General features: G+C 26.1%; 1 long non-coding RNA gene and 1 pseudogene across 1 annotated transcript in view; both read right to left on the bottom strand.

The window, feature by feature from the left end:
• LOC115238145 overlaps positions 1-167 on the bottom strand; it is a 3523-nt gene extending 3356 nt beyond the window's left edge. The window contains exon 1 of the long non-coding RNA XR_003884450.1: positions 90-167. This is a non-coding gene — a long non-coding RNA (uncharacterized LOC115238145). The remainder of the gene's footprint in view (positions 1-89) is intronic.
• A 729-nt stretch (positions 168-896) lies between these two features.
• LOC115238148 lies at positions 897-3748 on the bottom strand (annotated as a pseudogene).
• Between the last annotated feature and the right edge of the window lie 493 nt (positions 3749-4241).

The following is a 4241-nucleotide window of genomic DNA, read 5'->3' as shown; positions in this document are numbered from 1 at the left end:
CTAAAATTTATACATATAAATTATGTATATAACTATATGCATATTATTATTATTATAAGAAACACTTTTTAATAGTGGAGTATTATTACCTGTACGCATTGTGACAGAATTCCAATTCTATGATATATGTATAAAAAATATATATCTATATATGTATATATATTTATTAAGTGAATTGAACGATAAATTATTAATTTTATAACAGTTATTTTAAATAACTAGCTAAAATACTTTGACAAAGCTTCAAAATTCAGGAATTTAGAACTTAGAAATTATTTGGTTTAATTTTAATCGAAAATTCTTTTTTTTTAACATTGATTAGCTGCGTTGTATTTCCGCCAACTGTTAAAAAAAACTATTAAAAATAACTGCGGAAAAAGAACACATTATTTTGAAATAAAATTCAAGTTAGTTTCACGTGATTTTAGACATAACTTAAAGCTAAAATTAAATAATACAGTTTTAAATATACGTGAAAGAGCATTCATTAAAAGAGATAAAGTAAGAATATTAATAACCTTCCGATTGAATATGTTTTTTTGGCACCTTTCTAGAATACCACATATTTATTAGGTGCCGAAAAGACTCTAGGTCTTTTGCGTCCGACGCTATTTTCCTCACCTTAAAGTATTTAAAATAATCTGAAAAAATTTATGAAACATCTGTCTACATTGTAGTTGATGATTTCATAGTCATTTTGATAAAAATTATTTATTTAATATTTTATTTTTAATAAATTCTGAATACAAACAAAAGAAGAAGATGAGTCTTTAAAAAAGGGATCTTTAAAAATATGTAACTTCTTTTTCTATATGGAGAAGAAAAAAATCTTTTTAAGATTTTTCACTTCGAGGCTTAATGTCCAAGAAAAAAAATAATGCTGATCGATATCTGCTTACAAAAGTTGAATTATTTAAGAGGGTCAAACGGACAATGTTTTTAACAAAAATCGTTGATAAATCAGAATTAGAGATAATATATAAATTTCTAAAATTTTGCTGATAAAAGTAAATGTTATTTTGCTTTGGAGACGTCAACCACTCACATATTCAGTCGGAGGGTTAAAATAAGATGCTTATATCTTATATATGAGAGAATATACCTATACTCTCTCATATAAATAATTATATACAAAAATATAGGATATTTGTAAAATTTAATATAAAAATTTAATATATTATCTCTCCAGATCAAGCATTAGAATTGCATAATACGTCTTAAATGATGCGTGTAAATATCGCACAACGATAATTGCAAACCTATACAACATGTTGCAATGTTGTTGCAATGTTCTGTACTATATGGGTAGTTATATCTAGAATTACTCATCGTGATGTCTTAGATAGTTATGATAAATAAATTGTCATACCTGCATATAAAACATGAGGAATAGTATAACAACCGTACTTTATGACTTTTGATAGTCATTATGATGTCATTTTGATATTATTGTGATTTTCTGATCTGCTTAAGGTAAGTATACTGATAATGCACATTAAAGAATATTCGATGTTGATGAGATATTTGTAAAGTGGCGTTACATAATTATTGTTAGTTCATATACCACAATTTTCGTTCAAAAAGGAAAGTTATATTTGTAACAAGTACAAAAAATAAAAATGTTAATCATTGACAGTGTTTCCGTCTAGTTTCATGTATACTTTTGACACTAGCTACTTATTATATCATTCGATGGTAAAGGATTTGATAATTTGCAAGAAAAGAGAGAATATGTCAAATAAATCTTAAACTGTTTTTTGTCTAATTACGTATGTAAAGTTGAATCATTTTAAAAAATCTTAATTATTTTTGAATAAAATTTTTAATCGCTCATCTATCATGATTGTGACTTAAGTATTACATGCAAACAGTGTAATCGAATAACTCGATTCCTATATCAATATCAGATGAAGCTGCATCTAACACTAATACTTTTTTTGACAAATTCATCCAGCTATCTATACGCGTGCAGTATTAAACTCTTTTAAAAATTATCGATATCGGGTATAATCGGTATATTAGGATCAAAATAGTGTCTAAAAAGGATTGAAATAACATTTGTCTACTGACACAAAATCATATTCAATAAAACGTGCAATAGTATGCGATTCGATTTACCCGTTACAAATCATAATTGTATCAAAGTACTGAAATCCCGTTTCGGTTGTCTTTAATTTTTTCACTTTCACAGATCACTTAATATCTTTATTATTTTATTCAGATAGTTCAAGTCGAACGTGTTCAACTCTTGTATTAAACTGAAAAAAAAATTAATTAATTTTTAGATAAGCACCCAACTCTTTTCCATTATTTTCTTACCTGATTATGTCAACATATATCAAAGTGCTGGGGGCATAATCACTCAAATATTTTAAAATCTTCTGATGACTCACGCGGCAGGCAAGAGTTCTTCCAATATGATATTAATTTGGAAAATTCATAATCTTTGCAGGTAAATTGATTCTAAAAAGATAGAGAAGAAACACTTTACTTAATTCTATATTTATAATATATAAAAAAATAATATCTCGCTTTTATCATATTTAAAATTTTTTTCTATTTCTATTTTTCTATTTGTGTATAGTTATTTAGAAACAAAATATGTTAGCTTATATTTATTAATATATTTAGTAAATTATTGATACACACAAGAATTTCTAATTTAAATTACACAAAAATAGAGAAAATATCATCGCGATTGCTCTTTAGATTTCTAACTATATATTTTATTCACCTACTATCGCAATTTGATAACGCGGTAGACAGGTAGTCGTTCAAATACCATGTTATTGTTATGTTATACTGATTTTCTTACGATAAGAATTTATCATCGCAGCCACATGCTCGTGAGGTCAAACAAAATCACGCGGTAAGGCGCAAAATTATCCAACAATCTGTTAAAATTAATGTGTCTCAAGACTTATATTTTTAACAGAAAAGTGCTGAATTTTCATTGAAAAAATCATTTTTTAACCAAATTTATTATCTTACATTTCTAAAAAAACAAAGAAAGAAAACAATTTTATTCTTTTAGTATTTTCAAAAATATACATTGTATGTAACATATATTATCATATATTTAAAATACACATTATACATTTCAACAAACAACAGCAAATTAGTCGCAACATTTTTTTTCAATATGAGCAAGTATCCAGCATTTTGATTTCCAGATCACAGCAAATAAATCCGAAGATAATTTGAAAGAAATTAATATGACCGATCGTCGGTGTCTAAATATATGATATAGTAATAAAATACAAAACCGATTCAGTTGTATGCATTTTTTAAAATCAATTTCGTTAAATTTATTATATTATAAGACGCTCCGTCAAATACTTTTCCAAACGCGATCGCGACAAGTATCAGGAAATAATTTGATATGATTAATATAATTAATAATTAATTAATTATCTTTTACATACATTAAATTATACGTAATTATATTGCAACAATAAATTTTGAAGCATGTATTTCGCGTAATTTATTTATTTAATCAAGCAAGAAACATAGTGACAGAAGTCCAAAATAATAAATTATTATTTTGTGTTGCTATCTCTCTTTATGAGCAATAATTATTTCTTTAACAATATTTAAAGTTAATTATTATTATTATTTATTTCGTCCGATGCTTTATCGTTCGACTTTTCGACAATCTAAATATAAATCTATATATATATCACAATAAGTGAAATATCTCGGCAACAACTGCATTGCGGGATGATGGATTACCGGATGAGATATACATTGTGCAAGGCCCATCTTTAGATCAAGTTCCGATTTATTTAATTAACAATTAACTCACCATCAATACATGCAGTATTTTTTCATTGTTAATACAGATAATAGTATTAATTTTGTTGTTGTTTGATATATGGGAAAGGAAAGATTAGGAACGATACAAATTTGAAAATTCTGTCTTATGTCAGTTGAATTTGTCGCTGATCAAGCTGAATTTGGTCGTGTCTAAGAGAGTGATCTTCTCTTCACAATAAATTTGAGTGACTTGATATATTCTCTTTTTCAACTATACTTTTTAAAAACATTTCTGCGCTTAAAATCAATTCAACCGTATCTCCATATTTTGAATGAAAAAAGAGGGAAGGGAATAAAAAATTCTAGAAAATTTAAAAAAATGTGCACATTATAAAATTTCATTTACGATTTCATTTATCGAAATCTAGTAAATCTGTTCACTTTTGTAATTTTCACTTCGTTTCAAGATACACAATCGACTTCCT

The sequence above is a fragment of the Formica exsecta genome, unplaced genomic scaffold, assembly GCF_003651465.1.
Source record: "Formica exsecta isolate Colony F162 unplaced genomic scaffold, ASM365146v1 scaffold3217, whole genome shotgun sequence".
NCBI lineage: Eukaryota > Metazoa > Arthropoda > Insecta > Hymenoptera > Formicidae > Formica > Formica exsecta.
This window is presented reverse-complemented; position numbering and strand designations above follow the sequence as displayed.